This window comes from Triturus cristatus, chromosome 4_1 (assembly GCF_964204655.1).
Source record: "Triturus cristatus chromosome 4_1, aTriCri1.1, whole genome shotgun sequence".
NCBI lineage: Eukaryota > Metazoa > Chordata > Amphibia > Caudata > Salamandridae > Triturus > Triturus cristatus.
In genome coordinates, this window is record NC_140585.1 from 136,768,204 (window position 1) to 136,778,203 (window position 10,000).

Below are 10,000 nucleotides of genomic sequence, written 5' to 3' on the forward strand. Positions count from 1 at the left end.
CCCCGAATTTAACGCTCTCTTCTATGCTATAATGGAGACTTTGCAATTTTAGCAAGTGGAGAGAAATTGGAGAACCACTTTCGACTCCACACTTCTTCTTACTTACTTCTTTTCTCAATATACTGGGCTTAGAAAATGGTATCAAGCCATCCTTATCATCAGCAGGACACGGAAAGAGGCACCAAGTCTCCTAACCAAGTTCAACCACACTCTGCAACTTAACCATTGCACTACAAATTAGGCAACGGGGGCATCAGCAAAGGCAGCCAATGTGCCGATCCTTTATACATTTTGTGTAGTACTTTTCTTACTCGGAGGCAAAATCAGCACTTTAACTGCCCAAATCATACAGATTTTACACATGTAGCACTCTATGCACACATAGGCACACACCTTGCAGTTCTTCTACACACACTTAAGCTAAAAACCCATTCTGTCACGTCAAAATTCTGCAAACCTATTACATATTCAGTGCGTCGGCATAGAAGCACTTTTTAATGCCACTAAAATGCACAAGTAGTTAGACTGAAGATGCAACCTAAATGAGTTTACAGTATGTACTCCACTTTATTAATTATTAGTAATGAGAAAGTGAGGACTACAAGAGTATTGGAAAAGACTTTTTCCACTCTGAATGGAAAGCAGATTGTGTGACCATTGGCCAAAAACGACCACGAAGGGACTCGAACCCTCAATCTTCTGATCCGAAGTCAGATGCCTTATCCATTAGGCCACGCGGTCATCCGTTCACCTGAGATGATTTTTATCAGGTAGGTGGTATGCATGGATGGAGAACATATTATTGAAAGGTATTCAGGTTTACATCCCATAGTGTTCTTTCAGCTCTTTTCGCTGGAAGCACTTTTTTGGAATCTATATATTGAGAATTTTATGAGTACGATATGCTTTTGTTTTCCTTTTTGCATACAAACCTCTTTCCTCATGAGTTTAAAGCTCATTTGTATGCTCTACATAGCTCTGGACGTTTCCAGACGTGGAGTGAAACTGTTTTGAAAGTAGTACAAATTGCTCCTTCCTGCATATGCTAATTTTTCACACTCACATAGGTTGTATAAGTTTTATGAATCCTGGCTTGACCTATTCAAGTAGCTGAAAGCCTGTCACCACCTCTAGAAACAAGATTCACACCAATCCAATTCAAATCATTTTTTCCAAAGGAATATGTTCTGGCCGGTCGAAAATGCATCTCACAAAAATAGGCATTTAAAAATCTACTTTGCAGTTTCAGAACACTAACATGACTGTGAAGTGTACACAAGTAAAATGGGACCGTTTCAAAGTACCTAATCCCTCATAAACTTCTGAGAGGAAGCATGTAATAAATCTACCTAATTTTGTGGAAAAGAAAGAGGGAGGATTTTTGTTATAACCTCAGATGGGACTTGAACCCACAATCCCTGGCTTAGGAGGCCAGTGCCTTATCCATTAGGCCACTGAGGCACACATGCATAGCTCTTTTCTAGAGGCATTATTTAAATGTATTCTATGGTCAGACACCGGTGTGTGCACACAGGGCATTTCTCACTTCTCTCTATAAGTAAACTTCCCATTTTCATCCTCTTCCATCCCCGACTTTAACGCTCTCTTCTATGCTATAATGGAGACTTTGCAATTTTAGCAAGTGGAGAGAAATTGGAGAACCACTTTCGACTCCACACTTCTTCTTCACTTACTTCTTTTCTCAATATACTGGGCTTAGAAAATGGTATCAAGCCATCCTTATCATCAGTAGGACACGGAAAGAGGCACTAAGTCTCCTAACCAAGTTCAACCACACTCTGCAACTTAACCATTGCACTACAAATTATGCAACGGGGGCATCAGCAAAGGCAGCCAATGTGCCGATCCTTTATACATTTTGTGTAGTACTTTTCTTACTCGGAGGCAAAATCAGCACTTTAACTGCCCAAATCATACAGATTTTACACATGTAGCACTCTATGCACACATAGGCACACACCTTGCAGTTCTTCTACACACACTTAAGCTAAAAACCCATTCTGTCACGTCAAAATTCTGCAAACCTATTACATATTCAGTGCGTCGGCATAGAAGCACTTTTTAATGCCACTAAAATGCACAAGTAGTTAGACTGAAGATGCAACCTGAATGAGTTTACAGTATGTACTCCACTTTATTAATGATTAGTAATGAGAAAGTGAGGACTACAAGAGTATTGGAAAAGACTTTTTCCACTCTGAATGTAAAGCAGATTGTGTGACCATTGGCCAAAAACGACCACGAAGGGACTCGAACCCTCAATCTTCTGATCCGAAGTCAGACGCCTTATTTATTTATTTATTTAATTTATATGGCGCGTTATAACCACAGGGGTCTCTAAGCGCAGTCTGACCAGATTTACATGAAAGATGTTACATTCACTTGAAACCAACTGTGCACCTAAGATCTGCTCCATGCTTGTTTGAACAGTACCTTATCCATTAGGCCACGCGGTCATCCGTCCACCTGAGATGTTTTTTATCATGTAGGTGGTATGCATGGATGGAGAACATATTATTGAAAGGTATTCAGGTTTACATCCCATAGTGTTCTTTCAGCTCTTTTCGCTGGAAGCACTTTTTTGGAATCTATATATTGAGAATTTTATGAGTACGATATGCTTTTGTTTTCCTTTTTCCATACAAACCTCTTTCATCATGAGTTTAAAGCTCATTTGTATGCTCTACATAGCTCTGGACGTTTCCAGACGTGGAGTGAAACTGTTTTGAAAGTAGTACAAATTGCTCCTTCCTGCATATGCTAATTTTTCACACTCACATAGGTTGTATAAGTTTTATGAATCCTGGCTTGACCTATTCAAGTAGCTGAAAGCCTGTCACCACCTCTAGAAACAAGTTTCACACCAATCCAATTCATATCATTTTTTCCAAAGGAATATGTTCTGGCCGGTCGAAAATGCATCTCACAAAAATAGGCATTTAAAAATCTACTTTGCAGTTTCAGAACACTAACATGACTGTGAAGTGTACACAAGTAAAATGGGACCGTTTCAAAGTACCTAATCTCTCATAAACTTCTGAGAGGAAGCATGTAATAAATCTCCCTAATTTTCTGGAAAAGGAAGAGGGAGGATTTTTGTTATCACCTCAGATGGGACTTGAACCCACAATCCCTGGATTAGGAGGCCAGTGCCTTATCCATTAGGCCACTGAGGCACACATGCATAGCTCTTTTCTAGAGGCATTATTTAAATGTATTCTATGGTCAGACACCGGTGTGTGCACACAGGGCATTTCTCACTTCTTTCTATAAGTAAACTTCCCATTTTCATCCTCTTCCATCCCCGAATTTAACGCTCTCTTCTATGCTATAATGGAGACTTTGCAATTTTAGCAAGTGGAGAGAAATTGGAGAACCACTTTCGAGTCCACACTTCTTCTTCACTTACTTCTTTTCTCAATATACTGGGCTTAGAAAATGGTATCAAGCCATCCTTATCATCAGCAGGACACGGAAAGAGGCACCAAGTCTCCTAACCAAGTTCAACCACACTCTGCAACTTAACCATTGCACTACAAATTAGGCAACGGGGGCATCAGCAAAGGCAGCCAATGTGCCGATCCTTTATACATTTTGTGTAGTACTTTTCTTACTCGGAGGCAAAATCAGCACTTTAACTGCCCAAATCATACAGATTTTACACATGTAGCACTCTATGCACACATAGGCACACACCTTGCAGTTCTTCTACACACACTTAAGCTAAAAACCCATTCTGTCACGTCAAAATTCTGCAAACCTATTACATATTCAGTGCGTCGGCATAGAAGCACTTTTTAATGCCACTAAAATGCACAAGTAGTTAGACTGAAGATGCAACCTAAATGAGTTTACAGTATGTACTCCACTTTATTAATTATTAGTAATGAGAAAGTGAGGACTACAAGAGTATTGGAAAAGACTTTTTCCACTCTGAATGTAAAGCAGATTGTGTGACCATTGGCCAAAAACGACCACGAAGGGACTCGAACCCTCAATCTTCTGATCCGAAGTCAGATGCCTTATCCATTAGGCCACGCGGTCATCCGTTCACCTGAGATGATTTTTATCATGTAGGTGGTATGCATGGATGGAGAACATATTATTGAAAGGTATTCAGGTTTACATCCCATAGTGTTCTTTCAGCTCTTTTCGCTGGAAGCACTTTTTTGGAATCTATATATTGAGAATTTTATGAGTACGATATGCTTTTGTTTTCCTTTTTGCATACAAACCTCTTTCCTCATGAGTTTAAAGCTCATTTGTATGCTCTACATAGCTCTGGACGTTTCCAGACGTGGAGTGAAACTGTTTTGAAAGTAGTACAAATTGCTCCTTCCTGCATATGCTAATTTTTCACACTCACATAGGTTGTATAAGTTTTATGAATCCTGGCTTGACCTATTCAAGTAGCTGAAAGCCTGTCACCACCTCTAGAAACAAGATTCACACCAATCCAATTCAAATCATTTTTTCCAAAGGAATATGTTCTGGCCGGTCGAAAATGCATCTCACAAAAATAGGCATTTAAAAATCTACTTTGCAGTTTCAGAACACTAACATGACTGTGAAGTGTACACAAGTAAAATGGGACCGTTTCAAAGTACCTAATCCCTCATAAACTTCTGAGAGGAAGCATGTAATAAATCTACCTAATTTTGTGGAAAAGAAAGAGGGAGGATTTTTGTTATAACCTCAGATGGGACTTGAACCCACAATCCCTGGCTTAGGAGGCCAGTGCCTTATCCATTAGGCCACTGAGGCACACATGCATAGCTCTTTTCTAGAGGCATTATTTAAATGTATTCTAAGGTCAGACACCGGTGTGTGCACACAGGGCATTTCTCACTTCTCTCTATAAGTAAACTTCCCATTTTCATCCTCTTCCATCCCCGACTTTAACGCTCTCTTCTATGCTATAATGGAGACTTTGCAATTTTAGCAAGTGGAGAGAAATTGGAGAACCACTTTCGACTCCACACTTCTTCTTCACTTACTTCTTTTCTCAATATACTGGGCTTAGAAAATGGTATCAAGCCATCCTTATCATCAGTAGGACACGGAAAGAGGCACTAAGTCTCCTAACCAAGTTCAACCACACTCTGCAACTTAACCATTGCACTACAAATTATGCAACGGGGGCATCAGCAAAGGCAGCCAATGTGCCGATCCTTTATACATTTTGTGTAGTACTTTTCTTACTCGGAGGCAAAATCAGCACTTTAACTGCCCAAATCATACAGATTTTACACATGTAGCACTCTATGCACACATAGGCACACACCTTGCAGTTCTTCTACACACACTTAAGCTAAAAACCCATTCTGTCACGTCAAAATTCTGCAAACCTATTACATATTCAGTGCGTCGGCATAGAAGCACTTTTTAATGCCACTAAAATGCACAAGTAGTTAGACTGAAGATGCAACCTGAATGAGTTTACAGTATGTACTCCACTTTATTAATGATTAGTAATGAGAAAGTGAGGACTACAAGAGTATTGGAAAAGACTTTTTCCACTCTGAATGTAAAGCAGATTGTGTGACCATTGGCCAAAAACGACCACGAAGGGACTCGAACCCTCAATCTTCTGATCCGAAGTCAGACGCCTTATTTATTTATTTATTTAATTTATATGGCGCGTTATAACCACAGGGGTCTCTAAGCGCAGTCTGACCAGATTTACATGAAAGATGTTACATTCACTTGAAACCAACTGTGCACCTAAGATCTGCTCCATGCTTGTTTGAACAGTACCTTATCCATTAGGCCACGCGGTCATCCGTCCACCTGAGATGTTTTTTATCATGTAGGTGGTATGCATGGATGGAGAACATATTATTGAAAGGTATTCAGGTTTACATCCCATAGTGTTCTTTCAGCTCTTTTCGCTGGAAGCACTTTTTTGGAATCTATATATTGAGAATTTTATGAGTACGATATGCTTTTGTTTTCCTTTTTCCATACAAACCTCTTTCATCATGAGTTTAAAGCTCATTTGTATGCTCTACATAGCTCTGGACGTTTCCAGACGTGGAGTGAAACTGTTTTGAAAGTAGTACAAATTGCTCCTTCCTGCATATGCAAATTTTTCACACTCACATAGGTTGTATAAGTTTTATGAATCCTGGCTTGACCTATTCAAGTAGCTGAAAGCCTGTCACCACCTCTAGAAACAAGTTTCACACCAATCCAATTCATATCATTTTTTCCAAAGGAATATGTTCTGGCAGGTCGAAAATGCATCTCACAAAAATAGGCATTTAAAAATCTACTTTGCAGTTTCAGAACACTAACATGACTGTGAAGTGTACACAAGTAAAATGGGACCGTTTCAAAGTACCTAATCTCTCATAAACTTCTGAGAGGAAGCATGTAATAAATCTCCCTAATTTTCTGGAAAAGGAAGAGGGAGGATTTTTGTTATCACCTCAGATGGGACTTGAACCCACAATCCCTGGATTAGGAGGCCAGTGCCTTATCCATTAGGCCACTGAGGCACACATGCATAGCTCTTTTCTAGAGGCATTATTTAAATGTATTCTATGGTCAGACACCGGTGTGTGCACAAAGGGCAATTCTCACTTCTCTCTATGAGTAAACTTCCCATTTTCATCCTCTTCCATCCCCGACTTTAACGCTCTCTTCTATGCTATAATGGAGACTTTGCAATTTTAGCAAGTGGAGCGAAATTGGAGAACCACTTTCGACTCCACACTTCTTCTTCACTTACTTCTTTTCTCAATATACTGGGCTTAGAAAATGGTATCAAGCCATCCTTATCATCAGTAGGACACGGAAAGAGGCACTAAGTCTCCTAACCAAGTTCAACCACACTCTGCAACTTAACCATTGCACTACAAATTAGGCAACGGGGGCATCAGCAAAGGCAGCCAATGTGCCGATCCTTTATACATTTTGTGTAGTACTTTTCTTACTCGGAGGCAAAATCAGCACTTTAACTGCCCAAATCATACAGATTTTACACATGTACCACTCTATGCACACATAGGCACACACCTTGCAGTTCTTCTACACACACTTAAGCTAAAAACCCATTCTGTCACGTCAAAATTCTGCAAACCTATTACATATTCAGTCCGTCGGCATAGAAGCACTTTTTAATGCCACTAAAATGCACAAGTAGTTAGACTGAAGATGCAACCTGAATGAGTTTACAGTATGTACTCCACTTTATTAATGATTAGTAATGAGAAAGTGAGGACTACAAGAGTATTGGAAAAGACTTTTTCCACTCTGAATGTAAAGCAGATTGTGTGACCATTGGTCAAAAACGACCACAAAGGGACTCGAACCCTCAATCTTCTGATCCGAAGTCAGACGCCTTATCCATTAGGCCACGCTGTCATCCGTTCACCTGAGATGATTTTTATCATGTAGGTGGTATGCATGGATGGAGAACATATTATTGAAAGGTATTCAGGTTTACATCCCATAGTGTTCTTTCAGCTCTTTTCGCTGGAAGCACTTTTTTGGAATCTATATATTGAGAATTTTATGAGTACGATATGCTTTTGTTTTCCTTTTTGCATACAAACCTCTTTCCTCATGAGTTTAAAGCTCATTTGTATGCTCTACATAGCTCTGGACGTTTCCAGACGTGGAGTGAAACTGTTTTGAAAGTAGTACAAATTGCTCCTTCCTGCATATGCTAATTTTTCACACTCACATAGGTTGTATAAGTTTTATGAATCCTGGCTTGACCTATTCAAGTAGCTGAAAGCCTGTCACCACCTCTAGAAACAAGATTCACACCAATCCAATTCAAATCATTTTTTCCAAAGGAATATGTTCTGGCCGGTCGAAAATGGATCTCACAAAAAAAGGCATTTAAAAATCTACTTTGCAGTTTCAGTACACTAACATGACTGTGAAGTGTACACAAGTAAAATGGGACCGTTTCAAAGTACCTAATCTCTCATAAACTTCTGAGAGGAAGCATGTAATAAATCTACCTAATTTTCTGGAAAAGAAAGAGGGAGGATTTTTGTTATCACCTCAGATGGGACTTGAACCCACAATCCCTGGATTAGGAGGCCAGTGCCTTATCCATTAGGCCACTGAGGCACACATGCATAGCTCTTTTCTAGAGGCATTATTTAAATGTATTCTATGGTCAGACACCGGTGTGTGCACACAGGGCATTTCTCACTTCTCTCTATGAGTAAACTTCCCATTTTCATCCTCTTCCATCCCCGACTTTAACGCTCTCTTCTATGCTATAATGGAGACTTTGCAATTTTAGCAAGTGGAGAGAAATTGGAGAACTACTTTCGACTCCTCACTTCTTCTTCATTTACTTCTTTTCTCAATATACTGGGCTTAGAAAATGGTATCAAGCCATCCTTATCATCAGTAGGACACGGAAAGAGGCACTAAGTCTCCTAACCAAGTTCAACCACACTCTGCAACTTAACCATTGCACTACAAATTAGGCAACGGGGGCATCAGCAAAGGCAGCCAATGTGCCGATCCTTTATACATTTTGTGTAGTACTTTTCTTACTCGGAGGCAAAATCAGCACTTTAACTGCCCAAATCATACAGATTTTACACATGTACCACTCTATGCACACATAGGCACACACCTTGCAGTTCTTCTACACACACTTAAGCTAAAAACCCATTCTGTCACGTCAAAATTCTGCAAACCTATTACATATTCAGTCCGTCGGCATAGAAGCACTTTTTAATGCCACTAAAATGCACAAGTAGTTAGACTGAAGATGACACCTGAATGAGTTTACAGTATGTACTCCACTTTATTAATGATTAGTAATGAGAAAGTGAGGACTACAAGAGTATTGGAAAAGACTTTTTCCACTCTGAATGTAAAGCAGATTGTGTGACCATTGGTCAAAAACGACCACAAAGGGACTCGAACCCTCAATCTTCTGATCCGAAGTCAGACGCCTTATCCATTAGGCCACGCTGTCATCCGTTCACCTGAGATGATTTTTATCATGTAGGTGGTATGCATGGATGGAGAACATATTATTGAAAGGTATTCAGGTTTACATCCCATAGTGTTCTTTCAGCTCTTTTCGCTGGAAGCACTTTTTTGGAATCTATATATTGAGAATTTTATGAGTACGATATGCTTTTGTTTTCCTTTTTGCATACAAACCTCTTTCCTCATGAGTTTAAAGCTCATTTGTATGCTCTACATAGCTCTGGACGTTTCCAGACGTGGAGTGAAACTGTTTTGAAAGTAGTACAAATTGCTCCTTCCTGCATATGCTAATTTTTCACACTCACATAGGTTGTATAAGTTTTATGAATCCTGGCTTGACCTATTCAAGTAGCTGAAAGCCTGTCACCACCTCTAGAAACAAGATTCACACCAATCCAATTCAAATCATTTTTTCCAAAGGAATATGTTCTGGCCGGTCGAAAATGGATCTCACAAAAAAAGGCATTTAAAAATCTACTTTGCAGTTTCAGTACACTAACATTACTGTGAAGTGTACACAAGTAAAATGGGACCGTTTCAAAGTACCTAATCTCTCATAAACTTCTGAGAGGAAGCATGTAATAAATCTACCTAATTTTCTGGAAAAGAAAGAGGGAGGATTTTTGTTATCACCTCAGATGGGACTTGAACCCACAATCCCTGGATTAGGAGGCCAGTGCCTTATCCATTAGGCCACTGAGGCACACATGCATAGCTCTTTTCTAGAGGCATTATTTAAATGTATTCTATGGTCAGACACCGGTGTGTGCACACAGGGCATTTCTCACTTCTCTCTATGAGTAAACTTCCCATTTTCATCCTCTTCCATCCCCGACTTTAACGCTCTCTTCTATGCTATAATGGAGACTTTGCAATTTTAGCAAGTGGAGAGAAATTGGAGAACCACTTTTGACTCCACACTTCTTCTTCACTGACTTCTTTTCTCAATATACTGGGCTTAGAAAATGGTATCAAGCCATCCTTATCATCAGTAGGACACGGAAAG

At 39.7% G+C, this 10,000-nt stretch overlaps 4 non-coding genes across 4 annotated transcripts; all 4 read right to left on the reverse strand.

The window, feature by feature from the left end:
• Positions 1-668: 668 nt before the first annotated feature.
• TRNAR-UCG (transfer RNA arginine (anticodon UCG)) lies at positions 669-741 on the reverse strand. Its single transcript has one exon. It is a non-coding gene; the product is annotated as a tRNA-Arg (tRNA).
• Positions 742-1,388: 647 nt separating this feature from the next.
• On the reverse strand, positions 1,389-1,461 carry TRNAR-CCU (transfer RNA arginine (anticodon CCU)). The gene has a single exon. It is a non-coding gene; the product is annotated as a tRNA-Arg (tRNA).
• A 2,531-nt stretch (positions 1,462-3,992) lies between these two features.
• On the reverse strand, positions 3,993-4,065 carry TRNAR-UCG (transfer RNA arginine (anticodon UCG)). The gene has a single exon. It is a non-coding gene; the product is annotated as a tRNA-Arg (tRNA).
• Positions 4,066-4,712: 647 nt separating this feature from the next.
• On the reverse strand, positions 4,713-4,785 carry TRNAR-CCU (transfer RNA arginine (anticodon CCU)). The gene has a single exon. It is a non-coding gene; the product is annotated as a tRNA-Arg (tRNA).
• Between the last annotated feature and the right edge of the window lie 5,215 nt (positions 4,786-10,000).